General features: G+C 42.5%; 1 long non-coding RNA gene across 1 annotated transcript; it reads left to right on the top strand.

The window, feature by feature from the left end:
• The first annotated feature begins 96 nt into the window (after window positions 1-96).
• LOC147350706 (uncharacterized) lies at window positions 97-23,572 on the top strand. The gene is made up of 3 exons (XR_015149047.1): window positions 97-349; window positions 21,045-21,167; window positions 23,437-23,572. It is a non-coding gene; the product is annotated as an uncharacterized LOC147350706 (long non-coding RNA).
• The last annotated feature ends 100 nt before the right edge of the window (window positions 23,573-23,672 follow it).

Here is a 23,672-nt window from a genome sequence, read left to right as displayed (position 1 = left end):
GGCCCGGCCCTGGGCCCTGATTGGTCACCACCCCAGTCCTGAGCCACTCACGGTGGCCAGGGAGGATGGAACACACCGATTGGTCAGGTCCAGGTCATGTGACCATACTCTCCAGGATACGTGCAAGCTGCTCACCCTGTGTCAGGGGTAGAGATAGTGTGATGCCCCCAGAGCAGGGCTGAGAGTCCAGTCCATGTGTCCGTGTGCTCAGTGTCCTGGGACGTGCCTGCACATCCTCTCTACACACCGCTTTGTCCTCTGCAGACAAAATATTCATGACACACCTCTTCCTTTCCCAAGCGCTGTTTCACACACCCACATTCAAGGGAGCAAGACTTCCTGTTTGAAGGTAGGTTTGGAGATCCTCTCTTAACCTCTGGACTTGTTTCTTGTATTGCTACCACTGCTACTGCTAAGTCACTTCAGTCGTGTCTGACTCTGTGCGACCCCATAGACGGCAGCCCACCAGGCTCCCCGGTCCCTGGGATTCTCCAGGCAAGAACACTGGAGTGGGGTGCCATTGCCTTCTCCAGTTTCTTATATTGTTCGAATAATTTATTCAGTCTAAAAACCCCCACAAGCACCACCATATGCTTGCTGCTTTGCCTATTCAGGATTCTTAGCTGTTCTGACAGAGAAGGCAATGGCAACCCACTCCAGTACTCTTGCCTGGAAAGTCCCATGGGCAGAGGAGCCTTGTAGGCTGCAGTCCATGGGGTTGCAGAGAGTCGGAGAGGACTGAGCGACTTCCCTTTCACTTTTCTCTTTCATGCATTGGAGAAGGAAATGGCAACCCACTCCAGTGTTCTTGCCTGGAGAATCCCAGGGACAGGGGAGCCTGGTGGGTCTATGGGGTCACACAGAGTCCGACATGACTGAAGCGACTTAGCAGCAGCAGCTGTTCTGAGGGCATGGCCCAGGGGCCTCCCAAAGGGAATGAATTTTGTCCAAGGAAGCACCTGAGAGGCTGAATCACTGAATCACTTTGCTGTACACCTTAAACAAACAAATTATTGCAAATCAACAATACCTCAATTTAAAGAAAAGATATTCCCTCATCAAAAATTGTTCAAAATTTTGTAAAGTTTTTCCTTCAATTGTTGGTTTTTAGTATGTGCCTAATTGGTTTGGTGGTGTTTTGTGAGGTAGGGATCCAACTTACCTTCCCACATGGATACCACATTGTCCCAATGGGACGATTCCTTTGTACTTGAATAATTGAATATTTTTTAATTTAATAATGGAAATTATTAAATTAAATTATTGAGTTAATTTAATTATTAAATATTAAATTATTTATTGTATTAATATTATAAAGTAATTTATTATATTGATTACATTAACTGTTAACTATTAAATTGATTTATTTAAATTAATATTTAATTTATTTTAATTTAAATAATATTTCAATTATTGTGCTTGATTTATTCATATTTTCTATTTGTTCCTGGTTCAGTCTTTAGAAGATTGTACTTTTCTAAGAATTTGTCCTTTTGTTCCAGGATATCCATTTTATTGTCATGCAGTTATTTCTAATTGTCTCTTATGACCCTTTGTCTTTCTGTGTGGTCTGTTGTAACATCTCCTTTGTCATTTCAAGTTGCTTTGAGTCTTCTCCTTGTTTTTCTTGATGAGTCCGGCTAATGATTTGTCAATTTTGTTTATGTTCTCCAAGACGTATCTTATTGTTCTATTGATCTTTGCTCGTGTTTCCTTCATTTCCATTTATTTCTGCTCTGATCTTTATGATTTCTTTCCTTCTGCTCACTTTGGAGGTTTTGTGGCCATTTTCCTCTTTTTCTAGGTTCTTTAGGTGTTAGATTAGGTTGTTTATTTGATGTTCTTTTCATTTCTTGAGGTAGGCTTCTTGTATTGCTATAAACTTCCCTCTTAGCATTGATTTATTGCATCACATAGGTTTTGGGTTATCATTTATTCATTGCCATTTGTTTTTAGGTATTTTTAAATTTCCTCTTTGATTTCTTCAGTGACCTGTTTGATTTCTCCATGTGTTTGTGTTTTTTACAAATTTTCCTATAAATGATCCTTAATCATGTATCAGTGTGATCAGAAAAGATTCTTGCTGTGATTTCAGTTTCTTAAAATTTGCAAGGCTTGATTTGCGACCCAAGACGTGATCCATTTCAGAGAGTGTTTCATGTGCACTTGAGAAAAAAAAAAAATGTATTCTGCTGTTTGGTGATGGAATATGCTAAAGATATCAATAAGGTCCATCTAGTCTAATGTGTGATTTAAGGCTTATGTTTCTATATTAATTTTCTTTGTGGATGATCTGTCCATTGGTATAAGTGGGGTGTTAAAGTCCCCTAGTATTATTTTCTTACTGTCGATTCCCTGTTTTTTGGTTATTTGTATTTGTCTTACGTATTTAGGTGCTCCTGTGTTGGATGCGTGTGTATTATTATTGCAATATCCTCTTCCTGGATCGATCTCTTTATCATTATGTAGTGTCCTTCCTTGTCTCTTGTAATAGTATTTATTTAAAAGTCTGTTTTATCTGAGATGAGAATTGCTACTCCAGCTTTCTTTTGATTTCCATTTGCATGGGATACCTTTTTTCCAGGCCCTCAGTTTTAGTCTGTGTGTGTCCCTAGGTCTGAGGTGCATGTATTATCGACAACATTTATATGGGGCTTGTTTTTGTTTCCATTCAGCCAGTCTGTGTTTCAGTTGGACCATTTTATCCATTTATAGGTAAGGTAATTATTGCTATGCATGATACTATTATATACTTTATTATTCTGTTTTTTTCCATGTCTATTCACTCCCTTCTATTTCCTGCCTAGAGAGCATCCTTTAATATTTGTTTTGTAAAGCTACTTTGGTGGTGCTGAATTTTTTAACTTTTGCTTATTTGTAAAGGTACTGAGTTCTTTGAATCTGAGTGAGGTCATAGCTGGTTGGAGTAGTCTTGCTGGTAAGTTTTTCCCTTTCATAACTTTAAGTATATCATGCCACACCCTTCTGGCCTGCAGCGTTTCTTCAGAAAGATCAGCTGTTAAACTTATGGGGATTCCCTTGTTCTTTGTTGCTTTTCCCTTTCTGCTTTTAATATTTTCTCTTTTTGCTAAGTTTTTCTTAGTTTGATTAGTATATGTCTTGGCATGTTTCTCCTTTGGTTTACTCTGTGTTGGACTCTCTGTGCTTCTTGGACCTGGGTGTGGTTCCTTCAACAATATAGGGAAATTTTGAGTCATTGTTTCTTCAAGGGAGAGTTTATCTTTCTCTCTTCTCCTTGAATTCCTATAATGTGAATGTTAGTATGTTTGATATTATCCACCAAATGCCTTAAACTATCCTCAATTTTTTGGCTTATTTTCTTCTTTTTGGTGCTCAGATCGGGTGATTTCCACTACTCTGTATTTCTTTGTCTTTTTTTTAAATATAAATGTATTTATTTTAAGTGGAGGCTAATTACTTTACAGTACGGTAGTGGTTCTGCTCTACATTGACATGAATCCGCCACGGGTGCACATGTGCTCCCCATCCTGAGGCCCCGCCCCCTCCCTCTGGGTCAGCCCAGTGCACCGGCACTGCTCTGTGTGTAAGCTTACTGATCTGTCCTCTGAATCATCCAATCTCTTGACTCATCTGCTGTATTTTTCATGTCAGTTATTGTATTCTTCCATTATAATCAGTTCTTTTTTATACTTATTGCCTGTTTGTGGAGTTCTCACTCTGTTCTTTCATGCTTCCCCTGATACAAGTAAATATCTTTTATTCGTTTATTTAATGGGTCCACTGGGGCTTGCTGTGTCATTGGCTTTCTCTAGTTGCATAGAGTGGGGGCTGCACTCAGTTATGGTGCGTGGGCTTCCCATCATTCTGTCTTCTCTTGTGGAGCACAGGCTCTAGGGTACATGAGTTCAACAGCTGTGACATGCAGCTTTACTTGCCCCACAGCCTGGGATCTTAGTTCCCAGACCACGGGTTGAACCCTTGTTGCCTACATTGTCTGAAAAATCTTAACAAATGAACCAGCAGGGAAGACCCAGTAAATATCTTTATGACCCTTACTTTGCAGTCATTTGATGTAGATTATTTATCTCCATCTTGTTTAGTTCTTTTTCTGAGTTTATGTCTTAGCTGTTCATTTAGCATAGATTCTTTGTCTCTTTATTTTGCCTTTTTGTTTCTATGCATTAATATTAGGTAGATGAACTATGTCTGAATAAGTGGATTTTTGTAGAGTGTCTCCTATGCGGCCCAAAGGAACAGTTCCCCCAGGTCACCAGAGACAGGAAATCCAGGGTGTCTCCTGTGTAGGCTGAGTTTGGTGTTCTGTTAGATGTGCATGCGTTGCTTTGGGCATGCTGGTGGGTCTGGCTGGCCCCCAGTGCAGCTGAATGTAAGCCCCACCTCAACAGTTGCAGGTGTAGTTCTGGCTGGAGCTGACCTGAAGTGGGAATCAACTTGAGGGGATGCAAGTCACAGCTGAGTCCACCCACCGTGAATGGTAGGAAAGGAGGCGATTGTGTGGGAATCCAGGCCCTTGAGGGCAAAGCCATTTTGGAGGAGCGTTGTGGGCATGGCTGGGCTGGATATGTCTGTTCCACAGGGAACACAGAGACATAGCAGGGCAAGCAGTGCTAGCAAGGTAAGTGAGGAATGTCAGAAAAGTCTCCTTCTAGCACTGGGACAGCTGGGTACAGGGAAGATTTTTTTAAATGTCAAGTGATTTCATCCCTGGATAAAGTTTCAAGAAATCCTTGCCCCTTTGGCACGTGTCCTAAAATTAGTATATAATTCTCTTTCCCATGTGACCTGTGGCTACATTGAGCGTCATTACTGACAACATTCAGCGTCAGTAAGTTTGGCACTAACCTATTAAGCATGGGGTCTTGGCTTACCACAGCCCCCAGCTCTCTCCCAGACGTAGCTCTGCTGGTTTCAAATCAAGATATGGGGGCTTGTCTTCCTCATTCAGGTCACCAGGGCTCAGGTGCTCAGCATGTCCTCCCAGGGAAGATACCAAGTTGGTAATGTCCCCTCCTAATTCTGGGTTACCCATCAGGAGTATGGGTCCTGACTAGACTCTATCTCTCCCTTCCAATGCATCTCCATATTGTTTTTTCTTTACAACCTTAGTTGTGGAAGAGCTACTCTGCTAATTTTCAAGTTGGCATCTGGGTTCTCCATGTGAGGAAGCTCTCAGAATAAAATAGAGTAAGTGTCTCAAAAAGTGCTGTTTCAGTTTCTGTGGAAGCTGTCTCCTTGCGTAAGTCAGTGGTTCTCCAAGTGTCATCACTGGACCAGCCGTGTTAGCATCACCTGGGAAGTGGTTAAAACTGGAGTTTCCTAAGGTCCACCCTGATCTACTGTATGAGACGCTCTGAATCATTCCTCCTAGCCATACACATGCTCAATACTAAATTAACCTGAAACACATCTTCCCCAAGGTTCTGGGCCCACCGTGCCCCTTAGCTTTAACCAGGTACTACTGTTTTGCAATTCTGAGGAAATTTAGGAATTTGGGGGGGGGGCATGTTTCACCACTCTCTCTTGGAAGATACTAAGGAATATCTAATAAGTTGGACACGATACTTCTCTCTCGTCACCCATTGTGAGAGTTCTTAGTACATAAAGTAAAAATAAAGAACAATTTGATTGGTAAAGAAAATCCTACAGCATGTTGGAAAGGTGCAGATGCTGCATTAAGATCAAGGTCTTGTACAAGGTTCATGGGAGTACAGGATGTACAGATAGTTTGTTACCTTCATGGAAAAGAAACAAGGGTGGAGCAGAGTAGCCACTGGGCTTCAGTGACCCCCTACTGCTTAGCTGTGCACCTTCCTGCAGGTGTGATCACCACTGAACCCTGGGAAGAGCGCTTCACACCTTGAACTGTGAGGCTCCCCAGCAGGCTGGCCTGTGACCTCCTGGGCACCATCACCTTCTGCTGCTTCCTGAACTGGCCATGTTTTCTCCCTCTGCCTTCATCTCCTCTGCCTTTATCGCCTGGTCTTTTGTGGGGGTGCCAGTACCTTGTGGTCTGTGCTGGGCCAAGGAAGACGCACCTTTGCACTTCTGAACCCTACTGGCCACCTGATGACACGTCATCCTCCCGTGATCGTTAACTCTGGCCCTGATGGGAGAGAGCTGTGTTCACCCACCACTGATGTACTCTCTTTTAGCTAAAGAAGGAATCCATTCTAATCATGCTTTTTAGGTGGCTGGATTTACCAAACAGAAATACACGAATCCCAGTTAAATTTGAATTTTAGGGAAACAATGAAAACTTTTTTTTTTCTTTTGTTTAGTAGAAGTCCATCTCCTGCAATACTTGGGATGTACTTATACTAAAAATTATTCACTGAAAACCAAATTTAACTAGATGTCTTGTGTTTTACCTGACAGGCTTACTCCCAAGGTAAAGGGGTTCCCATTTTAGCTTCCCATCCTAGGAGTGGCACTTTGTCTTAGAAAAGAATGTATTTAGTCATCAAAATAAGGTCAGACTTACCTGCACGCCAGCCATGACTTGTGACATATTGATCACATGTTGAAATGATAATACTTTTTGTTTACTGGATTAAAATATAATTTGAAAATTAATTTCATCTGCTTCTTTATGTTTTTAAATGTGGTTACTAGAAAATTTAAGGTGTTATATGGAGCTTGAGTTTGTAGTCCATAGTACACTTCACTGGACAGCTTTGGCCTAGAGCAAAAGCAATGCTGGGGGACCTAACGACCATCGGGCTGGGAGTGGGGCACCCCTCTCCCCAGAAAGAGTTAGACTCTCCCCTTTGGAGTCGTTTGTAGCTGAACTGGTCAGGGGCATATAGATTCCTTGAGTGTAGTTTGTCTTTACAAAGATTTTATTGTTTGAATTTTTCAGTTCTGACCAAATCTTGGTGGTTTTTGATTGACGAGAGACCAAACAGGCCTGGAGTGCATTTCCTGTTAAGTATATTTATAGCAGGGTGCTTCCCAGGTGACTCTGGTGGTATAGAACCCATCTGCCAATTTAGGACGCACAGAAGACTAGGGATAAAAGTTTGATCCCTAGGTCAGGAAGATCGCCTGGAGGAGGGCAAGACAACCCACTCCAGTATTGTTGCATGGAGAATCCCATGGACAGAGAATCCTGGTGGGCTACAGTCCATAGGGATGCACTGAGTCGGACATGCCTGAAATGACTGAGCACACATGTGTATTTGCAGTTGAATTATGACAGCAGATTGTGACACATGGGAAGAAGCAAGATGGGTGTGGAAAGGGGGTGATTTGGGAAAGGGTCTGGTTTCTGGAAGCTGTACCGTGTTGTCCTTTTTACTCCTCTTTTTCTTCTTTTGGTTTTATGATTGCATACTGGTGGTGGCAAGACAACACTGACTGCATTTGCTAGAAGCAGATGTCCCCATTAATTTAGATTTTAGAGACTGAAAATTAAGGAGGATGCATTATGCAATATGAAAGAAGGAAATGAAAATTTCTTTGGCAACATTCAAACTCTGAATATCTCCTGAGTTGGGTTCGTGGAGGTGGAAGTCTTTTTATATATGTCTTATATAAGATATAAGACAATATCTTAGGATCATAGTTTAGTTGTAGGACTACAATTCTCCTTGATCATTCACTGCTTTCCTCTCCCTACCCCCTAACCTTCTGAAATTCTTGGAAAGTCAAGAAACAGTAGTGAGAGCAAAGCAAATAAAAATTCAAGAGCTTTCAGAGGCCAAGGGCTTGGTCTCTGGTCAAATAACCTGACCTTTACTCAGTTCCATTTACAATCTCTCTTCTGGGAAGGCTTGGACGGTAAAAGAATCTGCCTGCAATGCAGGAGACGTGGGTTCGATCCCTGGGTTGGGAAGATCCCCTACTCCAGTATTCTTGCCTGGAAAATCCCCATGGATAGAGGAGCATGGAAGGCCACAGTTCATGAGGTCGCAAAGAGTCAGACATGACTGAGCAACTAAGCATAGCACATGCCAAGCACAGCAACTCGGAGAACCTACTCTTGCTGCAGGATCCACCTTCTGTCCACTTCCACTTTTCCCTCCAGGTTTCACTACCTGCTGATCATGTTGCCACAGTGTCCCTCATAGGTGTCTTGTCACCAGTTTGAGGATATGACCTCCAAGATGTCAGGCCAGTGGGAAGTTGATGCCACATACCTTAGCAGCTGGCAGTCTGGCACATCTGGTGATAATTTCATTAAGCTCAGCCCTCCCCCACCCTAGGTCTTCTTGTTGGCATTGTTGTTAATTTGAGGATTTTTATAGGACACGTGTGACACATGGCTCTTCAGTAAGAGGAGCTGATAGCCTTGGCTGGCAGAATGAGGCATGGCGCTGTGTGCCAAGTTCCATTTTCTGAGAAGGAGAACACCTCAATTTCATGAGGCCTTGAGCTCTCAGACCCAAAGGAGAGAAACCAAGGGTGTAGAAGGTTGACAGGCACTGACTGGAAATCTGTGTGAGAAGGTGTTACTGCTGGCTGTGTCCTGTGTCTCATGCTCAGCGCAGAAAAACTGATGCTTTTGAACTGTGGTGTTGGAGAAGACTCTTGAGTGTCCCTTGGACTACAAGATCCAACCAGTCCATCCTAAAGGAAATCAGTCCTGGGTGTTCGTTGGAAGGACTGATGTTGAAGCTGAAACTCCAACATTTTGGCCACCTGATGCGAAGAGCTGACTCATTTGAAAAGACCCTGATGTTGGGAAAGATTGAAGGCTGGAGGAAAAGGGGACCACAGAGGGTGAGATGGTTAGATGGCATCACTGACTCAATGGACATGCTTTGGGTAAACTGCAGGAGTTGGTGATGGACAGGGAGGCCTGGTGTGCTGTGATTCATGGGGTCACAGAGTCAGATTCGACTGAGCGACTGAACTGACTGACTGACCACCACCATCATCGTGCACGGTCACTGGCCCTTGTTCAAGTCCAACAGGTCCAACTCCCCTTATCCCCTGGCAGCCTTATTCTACTTTGTGTTTGCAGTGGACTTATCTGGACATCTCACAGTGGAATCATAGATTATTTGTCCATTACTGTTTAGCTTGTTTCACTTGGCATATGACTTCAAACTTTACTCAATTTGCAACACATGTCAGAATTTCCTTAGTTGTTAAAAATAAATAGCACACAGGCTCACCATCATGTACAGTCAGGGAATTACAAATGAAAATCATGATATATCACACCACACCTCTTAGGACTGCTAAACGCCAAATATAAGATAATACTAATTGCTGGAGGGTGAGGAACAACAGCAATTCCTCATTGCTGGTGGAATGCATGTACAGTCCCCATGAGAGGCAGTCTGGTAGTTTTCCCCAAAGCTCACAGGTTTCACCTTGGGATCCAACAATCATGCTTTCAGTATTTACACAGTTGCTCTGAAATTCTACATCCAAATGCAAACGAGGATGCAGTTTTGCACAGCAGTTCTATTCACAATGGCTACAAACTTGAAGAAATCAGGATATCTTTCAGTAGATGAATGTGCAAGCAAATTGGTGTACACAGATATCAAGGGGACCAGAACACACCACCCCAAATTATGTCTGACATGAGTTAGTTTAGTTTAATTTAAAATAATAATAATAAAAACCTGAGTAGAGGTTGCCCCCTATTTTGTTTTAAATGTGTTCATTTCTTTATGGCCATGCTGTGTCTTCGTTGCTTTGAGAGGCCTTTCTCCAGCTGTGGAGAGCTGGTTCTGCTCTTGTTGCAGAGCGTGGGCTCTAGGTGTGCAGGCTTCAGTAGTTGTGGCGCCTGCATGTAGTAGTTGTGGCTCCCCAGCTCTAGAGCGCTGGCTCAGTAGTTGTGGTGCATGAGCTCAGCTGCTCTGAGGCATGTGGGATACTCCTGGATCAGGGATAGAACCTGTGTCCAGCGCATTAGCAGGCAGATTTTTAGCAGCTAGCTCGCCAGGGAAGACTGAGGTTACCCTTTTGTGAGGTACATTTACATTTATGAGAGAAATCTCCATTTGTAAGGGTGTCCCCCTTTGAACCTAGGAGAGGAATAATTACATCTCAAGGAAGGAACACTTATCAGTGAGGAAGTCAGGACTTAAATCTGCAAACAATCTTCTGTTTATTTACTGTGCTTTGCATGATAACCTGCCATAAATGGCCTCTGCCTTCCCCTCAAGGTCTTTCTTCTGTTTGGGGTTGAAGAGCTATTTATGGTGAAGTCTTTGGTCATTTCAGGGAGGACTCAGTTTTCCTTGGCATCTCCTCTCTATGCAAAAGGTATACATGTTCATTAAACTTCTTTCTCCTGATAATTTGTGTTTAATGATGGAGAAGGAGGGCTCAACCAAGAACCTGGAAGGGGAGAGGGAAATTTATTTTCCTCCTATATACATGCAAAGGAATAACACTCAACAGTGGGAAGGAATGAAACATCAACCTTGAAAGGGATAAATCTTAGATGCACATGGCTAAGTGAAAGAATCCAGTTGAAAAGGCTGCACCCAGTATGACGCCATTGTGACATTCTTGGAAAGGTAAAGCTACATAGATGATAAGCAGATCACGGAGTGGGGAATTGGAAGTGATCGTTTAGGATGGATACCTGTCAATATGCATTTGTCTAAGCCTGTCATTTTATATAGTGCAAAGGGTCGATCAGAATCTATTCAAATGTACTTATTCATTGTATAAGTAAGTCATAGGATGGAATACCAAACACAACAGAATCTCAACATCACTCACTATTCTATCACTATTCAGTTCAGTTCAATTCAGTCGCTCAGTCATGTCTGACTCTTTGTGACCCCATGAATTGTTGGTGGGAATGTAAATTGACATAGCCACTTTGGGGGGCAGTATGTAGGTTCCTTAAAAAACTGAAAAGAGAACTACCATACCACCCAGCAATCCCACTGGGTTTGCTGAGACTACCATAATTCAAAAAGATAGATGCACGCTCATGTTCATTGCAGCCCTATTTACAATAACTAGGACATGAAATCTGGAGAAGGAAATGGCAACCCACTCCAGTACTCTTGCCTGGAAAATCCCATGGATGGAGGAGCCTGGTAGATTACAGTCCATGGGGACAGGAAGAGCCGGACAGGACTGAGTGAGTTCACTTTCAATTTCACTTTCATGCATTGGAGAAGGAAATGGGAACCCACTCCAGTATTCTTGCCTGGAGAATCCCAGGGACGGGGGAACCTGGTGGGCTGCCGTCTATGGGATTGCACAGAATCAGACACGACTGAAGTGACTTAGCAGCAGCAGGACATGGAATCAACCTAAATGTCCATCAACTGCGAAATGGGTAAGGAAGAGTGCTACATATATACAGTGTAATATTATGTAGGCGTTAAAGGAATGAAAGTGGGTCCTCTGAAGACATGTGGATGGACGGTCAGTCATAAAGTGAAATGAGACAGAAAAACAAAAACATATATTGTATCTTCATATATATATATATATATATATATATATATATCTTCATATATATATATATATATTTGTATATATGAATTTATACGTTTTTCTGTCTATCTGTAGGCTTCCATAGTAGCTCAGCTGGTAAAGAATCTTCCTGTAATGCCAGAGACCACGGTTCAATTCCTGGGTTGGCAATATCCCCTAATAAAGGATAAGCTACCCGTTCCACTATTGTTGGGCTTCCCTTGTGGCTCAGAGAGTAAAGAATCTGCCTGCAATGTGGGAAACCTGAGTTTGATCCCTGGTTTGGGAAGACACCCTGGAAAAGGGCATGGCAACCCACTCTAGTATACTTGTGTGGAGAATCCCCTTTGGCAGAGGAGCCTTGCAGGCAACAGAATGAACAGGATTGAGCAGCTAAGCACAGCGTATATGGAAAATGGTGCTGAGGCCCTTATCGCCAGAGCCCACGTAGAGGCACAGACACAGAGAAGGACCTTGACGACGCAGCAGGAGAGGGGGGAGGGGCAAACTGAGAGGCCAGCAGGGACATGCATGCCCTGTTAAGATGTACGTTTCCTGTTGTTGCTTTTGTTTGTTTTTAAATTTCCTTTATTTATTTCTAATAATCCTCAGGTCTTTAACCAGACAGCTAGTGGAGAGCAGCTGTCTAATATACGGAGCTCAGCTTGGTGCTCTCCATTGACCTAAAGAAGAGGAATGAGGGGGTGGGTGGGAAGCTCAAAGGGGAGCAGATATATATGCACATATAAATGATTTACTTCATTGTACAGCAGAGAATAATGTAACATTGTAAAATGACTATGACACAATTTTAAAAAGAGAAAACATATAGGTGGTCCTGGTGCTACGACTCTGCACTCCCAAAGCAGGGAGCCCAGATTGATTCATAGTCAGGGAACTGTATCCCACAAACTGCAACTGAGACCCAGCGTAGCCAAATTGTAAAAAAAATGAAAAATTACGAATGCCACAGACAGCATAAAAAATAAAATAGTATCCATATATTTCTGATAAATGTTATAAAAAATGGGGACATTTCCTTTTCAGGAAAAGCCCTGATGGTTATTAGAAATAAATTAAGGAAATTTAAAAACAAACAAAAAGCAACAACAGAAAACCTATTATGCCAAACAAAAGAAGTCTGACACAAATGCAAACACAAGATCCGGTTTTTATGAAATCCTAGAAAATAGATCTAATCTCTCGAAACCAGCAAATCATTGGCTGCCTGGTGTTGATCAAAATGGTTGGGAAAAGGACAAGAGAAGATTTGTGGTGATGGAAACATTCTGTATCTTGCTTGTGGTGGCTGTACATGGGTGTATTTATCTGTCAGAAAACATAAAACTATACCCTTAAATTTTACTGCATGTGGATTATACTAAGGTCATGAAACGATACTTAACATGGTTTGTCACTAGAGAAATGCAAGTTAAAACCACAATGAGAAACATCTCACATCTAAGATAGCTTCAATGTAAAGATCAGAAACAACAGAATATGACAAGAGTGCACAGGATTAACAAGTGGTGGGAGAACGTGGAGACACTGGAACCCTGTATCTTGCTGGGGAGAATGGAAGATGATGTGGCCACTGTGGAAAAAAATTCACACATTCCTCAAAAAGTTAAAATTGACCTATGAGCTGGCAAAACTGTTAGGGGAAGCACACTAATTGAAACTGCCCACCCTGGCCAGGCACCATAGTAACCATTTGCATGAGTTGTTTTATGACAGGAGATCCTGATAAGGAATAGGAAACTAATAAGCCACCACCAACAGGAAGAGTTCGGGAAATGTTAAAAGGAGACACTGTGTGTCCATCCACTTCCCAGAATCCCTCTCGCTAGCATCCATCTTGGCTGAGCGATGCGTGCACCACCAGGAAAGACTCTGAATTAGAATGATTGGCCAAAGACCACCCGGAAACTAATCCCATCACCATAAACCCCAAGACTGCGAGCCACGCGGCAGAGGAGTTCTCCTGGGTTCCCTTACCCTACTGCTCTCCACCCGGGTGCCCTTTCCCAATAAAATCTCTTGATTTGTCAGCACATGTGTCTCCTTGGACAATTCATTTCTGAGTGTTAGACAAGAGCCCAGCTTCGGGCCCTGGAAGGGGTCCTCCTTCCTGAAACAAAACTACTCTAGGTCTAAACCCAAAAGAATTGCCAGTAGGGACTCCAACAGATACTTGTACACGAATATTCATACCAGCACCATTCACAACAGACAAAAGGGAGATGCAACCCAAACGTTCATCCATGGGCAATGGATAAGCAAAATGCATTACAAACACAGTTACCCCTCAAACCACACAGATTTGAACTGCACAGGTCCACTTACACCTGTATTTTTTTCAATAAATATATACTATGGCATGTCCCATGGTTTTTGAATCCACAGACATTAAACCGAGGTTATAGAGGGCTCACTGTAAAGTGTACACAGATTTTTGACTACATGGAGGATCTTAATACTTTTTTGCTTTCAGAGAACTAATTTTGTAAAGGGAATGGTGCTCAGAGATATAACTTGATACTTTCATCTCCACCTGCCTACCTCCCATCTTCATTCTGAAGTCTAAGATCTGCCTCAGTATCAGCAGGGCCACAGCCATGACTTTCTGCCTCTACTCTGTTCCTGCAGATGCCCCCCCCACCCCTCCCCCCATAGTAATCACTGCTTATTGTTTCTCAGGCCCAAACAACGATTCCATTCTTGGGTCCTTCCTTCCACCAGTTCCAGACATGAATTGAAGAAAATAAAGTTGATTCTGTCTTTGAGATATATCTAGTTCTGCCCATACATGAGTACTTGCTTTATTACACTACTAGTACCAGTGACTTCCCTGATAGCTCAGATGGTAAAGAATCTGCATGCCATGTAGGAGACCCCAGTTCGATTCCTGGCTTGGGAAGATCCACTAGAGAAGGGATAAGCTACCCACTCCAGTATTCTGGCCTAGAGAATTCCATGGAGTGTACAGTCCAGGTGGCTGAAAAGAGTCAGACACGACTAAGTGACTTTCATTCATTCACTCACTGACTCAGTACCAGTGAGCAGGCAAGTAGATTTAAAGTAAATGCTGCTTAATTAACTGCCCATCTAGATGGAATAAAATCGATCCAACAGAAGTCAGTTCCAAGTGAATAGTGAACCTAAGTGGAAAGGAAAGAAAAACCGGTAGATGACATAGGGGAATATCTTCATGACCTCAGGTAGCCAAAAGTCCAAGGGCAGGAATTTGTGTCTGCTGCATTCATGCCGCATCTCCAGTACAGATGCCCAGTGTTTCCAGAGGGAACATAAAGGAAACTTCAACACCATCTGGAGGAAACTACACACCTGCAAGCACTTGGGTCATTGTGAAGACACACAGTATTCTCAATGATCAGATTGAATGTCATATAAATGTCACTTCTCGTTAGTCTAACATCTAATGCAATCCTAATTAACAGCCATTCAGACTGATTTTCAGGATAAACTGATTCTAAGTTTCACATGAAAAATGAGCAAGAATACCTAGGAAAGCCTGAGGGAAAAAAGCCGGGTCCAGTGATGAGGTGTGATAAGGCCTACCAGGAGATAAGACAGATTTTAAAGCCAGGATTATTATCATTTTTTTTTTGAAGAATCCAGGCAACTACTGTTACAAGTTTCGTTATTGGCTCAGATACCACTACATAAAACACTATTCCGAAGACTCTTGACTTGTTAGGTGCCTCCCGACTCAGAGATCGGGAGGGCCCTGGGAGGCGCAAACGGAGGCGGCGGCGATCGCCTTAAATCAGAAAGTGGTGGATAAGTTTTTAAAGGTTTGCGTAGAGGGGCAGGGGGCTCGCCAGGGCGCCCAGCTGCAGTGCCCTGTAAGCCCCCTCCTTTCTCAGGAGGTAGAGCACAGTCTCCCTCCTTTTCTTCATCAATGGTAGAAAAATATGATCTGCGCAGAAAGTGGAGACCCACCACCATCCACCGCCATAGCCTCCCCCACAGGCTATCTAACAGCCTCATGACGGGGGTCCAGGACATTTCTAATCACATTCCACAGAGCAAAAGCATCTACAGGAACCCTTTTTGGCTCATGTTTCTCTTTCCCTGTTCCGGAGATCTTTTAACTGTTTGGTGACTGAATCTTATGGATGGTCTGGTTGGGGATGTTTCTCTTAAGCTCTTAGGAGCATTTTTAGCTAAAAAAGACCAATCTTTATTAGAATGGTATCGGGCTGCTGCCTCTTTTAAATCTTTTTCATCTTGAGGTGAAGTATATTAATTATAAACAATTAACGAATTGTTTGTATTAATAATTTATAATTATTTACGCGTTGTCATAAATAAATATATGTATTTATATAATTGTACATTTTAATTAATTAAAGTAATATACTGTAAATATAAGTATTTACAATAAATTTTTGTAATATTATTTATGTAATGTAAATAATTATAATGTAATTCGTAGCTAATATTAAATATTAATCATATATAATGTATGTGTATATACATAAGTATAATTAATATATATAATATATAATATAATAATGTAATAATAGCATTATGTAATAAATGTAATACATTTATATATTATTAGATTCATAAACATTTATTAATATTAAAATTATATTATTTAATTACAAAATAATAATAATACATTTTAATAAATTAATGTAAGTTATTTATATATTTTATTACTAAATCACATTGGCAATTAATGTAGTGGATTAACCAGATTCATGAGCAGGATCTAAAGAGTCTCTAATCATATTTCATAGAGAAAAGGTGTCAGTGGGGACCTTTTCTGGGCCATGTAAAGTGTAATAAGTTTTTAGGGGCTTCCCTACTTTTTCCCAGATATCTAGGTTAACAGTGCCCTCTTCTGGAAACCAAGGACATTGCTCTTGTACAAATGTAAAAAGGATTGAACATTAGCTTTCTTAAACTTAATTCCTCTTTTGTTTAACAGTTGTAAGATTACTCCTATAAAGAGTTGTCATTCTTTTGACTCACTGTTACCCGTGTCAGAAAATTATCTTTTTTATCTCTTCATCGAAAAGATTTTTACTTCCCACTGTTTTTTACTTTACCTATTTTATGCAGGGGGGTCTGCGGCATCCTGAGTGGGGTCCTAGCTGTTCGAAAAACTGTACAATGGGGGAGACTTACCTTCGGGACCCTGTTTCGGGTGCCACTTAGCGGGGTCCAGCCCCAGTTGGATCCAGGGATTCCCTCAGGAGAACGGTGTCGGCAAATAGAGAAAGTAAAGGAGATAGATAAAAGGGGGGAAAAATAGGCTTAATCTTCCTTGGTTTACACAGAAAGCCAATAAAGTTCCTGACACAGAACTTGTTCTGTTCACAGAGTCCGCAGGCGCCCTCTCAGATGGGGTTAGGACACAGGGCGCCCTCTCCCTGGTGAAGACACAGGGCGCCTTCCCGATAGGTTCTTAGAAGCCCAGGCAAAAAGTGAACAGAGAGCCCCTGTGTTTTAAGTAGTCATCCTAAAAAAAGAACAGAGAGGAAAAAAGCATGAAAAGGAAAAAAAAAAAAATGACACAGGGAGACCAAGCTCTGATGAAGCCAGGTCTGTAGCTTTATTTTCAAAAGGAGCTTTTATACCCTAAGTTGCATATTTCCAGAAGTGAAAGATACAGAGTTATATAGAGTCAGCTCAACATTACATCAGTTTCACCCTTATCAAAAGCAGGACATTTTTTGTATAGCTTTTTATAAACAAGGGTCTTATGTTGTGCACACCATCTTCTGGCCCTGTGGCCTGTTAACATTTTGTAACTCTTTTTTGATAAAGGTTGGTCGCCCAGAAAACCTGTTTTCCCTTTATCGTTTTGGTCTACAGTCCCCCTCAAGAAACAGAGATACATTCTTATGGAACAAAGGCACAGTGGGTTACAACAAAGAAAGAACTTACTAACTCAAGGGTTTTATGTTGCTAATGCCAAGGCTACTGCTTGTTTTTCTTGCATACCAACTATTTTTGTTAATGTACTCCCAGGCGCACATTGGGTAAAGGACAAGGAAACTCAGCAGCAAACATTGGCTCAACAATGCAGTATTATTTTAATAAAGCTTTTTTATCACTCGAAGGTTATGCTTGGGGTGTTGTGAACAATCATGTGCATTAGTTGTAAGAATGTGGATAAACCTGCCAAACAAGCTAAAATAGTAACAGAGGGGTTACAGGAAAAATGTTCCTTTCAAGCCCAGGAGACTTAGTAACTATAGCCCTAAGTTGATTTGTTTCAGAAAAAGGTGGTCAGGGATAGCCCCCTGTAAATGTCAAAAAAGTTGGTGAAAAGCATAATATAATAAACAGTAGACACACAGATTTTAGTTTTGGGGTAGATGCTGGAGCAGATCCAGAGAATCCCTTGAGTCCTGTTTCGCCTTTGTCTGTCAGGTCCTCTCCACATGACGTTTGTCATGGTTGGGATCTCTCGTGGTGGCTCCTGACATATATCAGAAGCTTTCTCTGTCTCCTTTATACTTTAATAAAACTTTATTACATAAAAAGCTCTGAGCAATCAAGCCTCATCACTGGCACTGGATCGAATTCCTTTCCTCCAGAGGCCAAGTATCCTGGCATCTGTCACAGCTCATCGCAGCAACATTTCAATACTGAAGAGATCCTCCAAGAACTAAGAGTCTTTTAATAGTACAAAGCCATAGATTACAAAATGAAAATACATATGACCCCCCCCCTAATTTGTGCAGCTTCACAGGTGCCACTATGTGGGTCGGGAAGATCCCCTGGAGGAGGGCATGGCAATCCACTCCATTGTTCTTGCCTGGAGAATACCATGGACAGAGGAGCCTGGCAGGCTACAGCACATAGGGTCGCACAGAGTGGGACACGAATGAAGTGACTTTACACTCACGCACCTTAATTTGTCAAGAAATAGCTGGAGTAACAGCAAATTTAGCCTTGGAGTACAGAATGAAGCAGGGCATAGACTAATAGAGTTTTGCCAGGAGAACACGCTGGTCATAGCAAACACCCTCTTTCAACAACACAAGAGAAGACTCTACACATGGACATCACCAGATGGTCAACACCACAATCAGACAGATTATACTCTTTGCAGCCAAAGATAGAGAAGCTCTATACAGTCAGCAAAAACAAGACCGGAAGCTGACTGTGGCTCAGATCATGAACTCTTTATTGCTAAATTCATACTTCTATTGAAGAAAGTCGGGAAAACCACTAGACAATTCAGGTATGACCTAAATCAAATCCCTTACAATTATGTAGTGGAAGTGATAAAAGAGATTCAAAGGAATAAATCCGATAGAATGCCTGAAGAATTATGGGCGGAAGTTGGTGACATTGTACAGGAAACAGTAATCAAGACCATCCCCCCAAAAAAAGAAATGCAAAAAAGGTAAAATGGTTTTCTGAGGAGGCCACACAAATAGCTGTGAAAAGAAGAGAAGCAAAAGGCAAAGGAGAAAAGGAAAGATATACCCATTTGAATGCAGAGTTCCAAAGAATAGCAAGGAGAGATAAGAAAGCCTTCCTCAGTGATCAATCCAAAGAAATAGAGGAAAGCAATAGAATGGGAAAGACTAGAGATCTCTCCAAGAAAATTAGAGACACCAAGGGAACTTTTCCTGCAAAGATAGCACAATAAAGGACAGACATGGTATGGACCTAACAAAAGCAGAAGATATTAAGAAGAGGTGGCAAGAATACACAGAAGAACTGTACAAAAAATATCTTCACAACCAAGATATTCACGATGGTGTGATCACTCACCTAGAGCCAGACATCCTGGAATGTGAAGTCAAGTGGGCCTTAGGAAGCATCACTACGAACAAAGCTAGTGGACGTGATGGAATTCCAGTTGAGCTATTTCAAATCCTGAAAGATGATGCTGTGAAAGTGCTGAACCCAATATGCCAGCAAATTTGGAAAAACTCAGCAGTGGCCACCGGACTGGAAAAGGTCCGTTTTCATTCCAATCCCAAAGAAAGGCAATGCCAAAGAATGCTCAAACTACTGCACAATTGCATTCATCTCACACGGTAGCAAAGTAATGCTCAAAATTCTCCAAGGCAGGTTTCAGTAGTATGTGAACTATGAACTTCCAGATGTTCAAGCTGGATTTAGAAAAGGCAGAGGAATCAGAGATCAAATTTCCAACATATGTTGGGTCATTGAAAAAGCAAGAGACTTACAGAAAAGCACATACTTCTGCTTAATTGACTACACCAGAGCCTTTGACTGTGTGTATCACAAAAAAACGGTGGAAAATTCATCAAGAGATGGGAATACCAGACCACCTGACCTGCCTCCTAAGAAATTTGTATGCAGGTCAAGAAGCAACAGTTAGAACTGGATATGGAACAACAGACTGGTTCAAAATCAGGAAAGGAGTAAGTCAAGGCTGTATATTATCGTCCTCCTTATTTAACTTATATCCAGAGTACATCATGAGAAATGCTGGACTGGATGAAGAAAAAGCTAGAATCAAGATTATCAGGAGAAATATCAATAACCTCAGATATGCAGATGACACCATCCTTATGGCAGAAAGCCATGAGGACCTTGATGAAGAGCCTCTTGATGAAGGTGAAAAAAAGTGAAAAAGATGGCTTGAAACTGAACATTAAAAAAAAAAAAAAAAACTAAGATCATCATTTGCCATCAAAGGTCCACCTACTTAAAGAAACGGATTTTCCAGTAGTCATGTACGGATGTGAGAGTTGGACCATGAAGAAGGCTGAGCATCAAAGAATTGATGCTTTTCAACTGAGGTGTTGGAAAAGACTCGAGAGTCCCCTGGACTGTATGGCAATCAAACCAATGAATCCTAAAGGAAATCAGTCCTGAATATTCATTGGAAGGACTGATGCTGAAGCTGAAGATTCAATACTTGGGCACCTGATGCGAAGAACACACTCCTTGGAAAAGATCCTGATGCTGGGAAAGAGCGAAGGCAGGAGGAGAAGGTGTGACAGAGGACGAGATGGTTGGATGGCATCACTGACTCGATGGACATGAGTTTGAGCAACTTCTGGGAAATAGTGAAGGACAGGGAAGCCTGGCGTGCTGCAGTCCATGGGGTCACAAAGGGTCAGACACGACTGAGCAACTGAACAACAGCAATTATTTCAAAGAATTCAAGTGATGTTGCATGTAAAGACAAATATGTGAAAGCCTATCTCCACTGGCTTTTTTTCCAAAATGAATTTTCTCACCTTTTGCTTTATAAATTGAATTCATTTTACCCCCTTAATCCAGACTCAAGATTCTGTTTGTATACTGGGAAATTCCTCCACCAACATGTGTGTAAGCCGATCCCCTTTAAAGTCTGCTTGTTTCTGAGTGTAAATCTGCTTGCTCCCCAAGCCCCTGCGACGAGTAATATCTGGTGCCAGTAAGGTCCACCAGGTGCTCTGCCAAAGAGAAGCATTGGGAGTGACCTTTGACAAGTGAAGTCCCTGCCTCCCTCTGCACCTGCCCATCTGCTCTGGTGATGCTTAAGAGCCCACCAGAGGTGGCCATGGGAGGGGACTGCCTCAGGAACCAAGACATAGGCCGCTCACGTCGCGGCTCCCTGGTGTTTTAAAAGAAAGACCATACTTGCTCTTGAAGTTTATGAGTTTTTGTTTTTCCTGTTTTAGGCGATGCAGAGACTAAAAATGAAGAGCACAATAAATGCTTATCAGATACCTTGGATAAGCTTCTATGCGAATCAGATGAGAAACTTCAGCTTCATCTGAAGGAGAGAATGGCAGCTTTGGAGGGTAAGGTGAGCCAGCCCCATGGCCTCTTTAGAAAGAGGCGCTTCTGGCCTGGCCCGGCCTGGCCCGGCCTGTGTGTGGGGGAAATCTCCAGCCTAGGAGTTGGAAAACTCTTCCCATAGAGGGCCCCGGAGTGAATGTCTTTACTGGTATGAATAATTGAGTAGCAGCATTTCATGCTAGTGAATAAGCGTGACAGCATCCACAGGCAGTGTGTAAAGGAACAGACATAGATGTGTGCCTGCAACCTTTACAGAAAGCGTCAGAGAGCCGGATCCACTGATGGCCCCAGTGTTACCAGCCACCATGCTAGAACTTTCTTCTAGGTCCACCCTCACCCTTTCGTTTCTTTCTTAGAAGTTTATTTCTGGGGCTTTGCTGGCAGTCCAGTGACTGAGAGTCTGCCTTGCAAGGTCAGGGACACAGGTTCGATGGCTGGTTGGGGAGCTAAGATCCCACAGACCACGTGGCAACCATGACAAAGGAATCCCGCATGATGCAGCTAAGCTAAGGCCTGACACAGTCAAATCAATAAGTTTAGTTCAGGATCTTTTACATAAAGTGATAGAAAAGACTGAATCAACTAAAAGCAAGTATTCTCATATTCCAACTCCAGGCTTCTCTCTTTTCATTTGCTTTGAAAAATGGCTGAGAACCTCTACCAGAGCAGCTCAGTGGGCAACATTCTGGTTCAGGTTCGGTGAAAACCTGTCCCACCTGCACCAGTGCCCTAAAGACGAGGCCCAGAACCTTCCCCGAGGTTGGCGTTTGGGCAACGCTTGTCTGAGAGAGACCAATGGTCACTACAAGTTCTGTGGCACGTTTTCCCCCCACAAAACCCAAGATGAAACACACACCTCACTAGAGACCACACAGTGTGGTCCCCTCACTTCACCCTGAACTGTGGGCTGGCCCTGAGGTGGGGATAGTTTTGTCTCAGGCTTGAATTTGGCATGTGAAACCTGCGCCAGTTTCCTGAGTGACCACTGAACTGCAAAAAGCTATAAGCAGTTTCACTTCTGCCGGGACCTGGCCTCCTTGTATCTAAAAGATCAGTCAGGGAAGGAGGAGATTGTCTGTGTACAAGTTAATGTTAAAAGTTGTCATCCAGCCTCTTGCTGGCACTTCACTCTGGGCGCGAGGTCCGCCACTCATCCCAAGGTGCTTTATGCTTTCAGACAGAAGAGTAGCCATCCCGCAGTCCATGCAACATCTGTAAGAATTGACACTAAAGCTGTTTGTATCTTTTTCAGAATTCTCTCCTATGGGAAGCTAAAAATGTTAAAAAGCAATTAGAAGAAATGCAAAACAACAAGCTACTTAAATCTCTAAATCGTTTAGCAATTTGTTAAGAGCTGAATTGAGCTGGGTTCATTGTTCCAGTCACTAAAGATGCTTAGGAGATGTCGAGTTACATTTTCCTTATGGCTAATCCACTGCTGTAACATGTATAGCATTTCTGGTTTTGAACACTGAATGTGTTTGCATTATAGATGGATTTAGAGTGTGTGGCCATTGTGTGTGGTTCAGAATTCTGAGTAGTCCTTTCTGGGTTCACCCGAAAGCTGAGACAAAGCGTGAGCCTTTCACGTGGACTGTGCTGTCCGTTAGAAAGATAATATGAGCCACATATGCAATCTAAACTTTCTTAAAAACCAACAGGCTATTTGACGTCCTTTTTTCACTGCGCGTCTTGAAATCCTGTGTGATTTCCACATCGAGGTTTGCACCAGCCTGTCTCACGTGCTCAGGGGCTGCAGGAGGCGAGTGACTGCCATGGCCGACAGCACAGAGCTGCCAGGTTGAGTCAAGTGACTCAGAAACTTGGCCCGTTTGACTTGTTTTACCCCATGAAGAAGTGGGGTGTAGAGGAATGAATGTGAGGAATGCCCAGGAATGCAGGTGAGCTCCATGGATACAGTTTAAAGCAATGAGAGGAGCGAGGGCAATAGAGTGAGTCCTGCCCCCCTACCCGAAGCCCCGTCCCAAGTCCAGCTTCTCTCTACAGACTTCATCATTGTTAATGGCTTGCCGTGTTTCCTCCAGAAGCTTTTCTACACCTGAGATGGAACTTCTTATTCATTATGGTTTATAGGGTTTAATACTGTTCTGAGTGCTTCTATTTGCTATGGGACACTTAGAGAATATTTTCTCACAATTAAAATATTTGGAGTTGATAACTACTCCTATAACCTGTTCTACACATTTTGGTGCAAGTCATTTTACATCCAGAAAGCAAGCGGTGCAGGCTGTGTCATTTGCTTTTTCATAGGCCCAGCTGATTCTAAACCTGGAGACCCTGAGAGCCGAACTGGACCAGACGAGGCTACGAGGGGCTCCCTTCCACCATGGGTAGGCCGCTCCCCCAAGCAGCTCCCCTCAGCGCTGTCGAGTGTGACAAGGGCCTCTCTGGTGTGTGGACAGTATGACTGGGTGTTGCTCATGGTCGCACCTCAAGGAGCCTGTAGCTTCGTGGCCAGCGAGAGAGAAGAGACAAACATTGTTCCT

This window comes from Bos grunniens, chromosome 20, assembly GCF_055505025.1.
Source record: "Bos grunniens cultivar Pamir isolate PY7600 chromosome 20, Bosgru_T2T1.0, whole genome shotgun sequence".
In the NCBI taxonomy this organism is placed as follows: Eukaryota; Metazoa; Chordata; class Mammalia; order Artiodactyla; family Bovidae; genus Bos; species Bos grunniens.
This window is presented reverse-complemented; position numbering and strand designations above follow the sequence as displayed.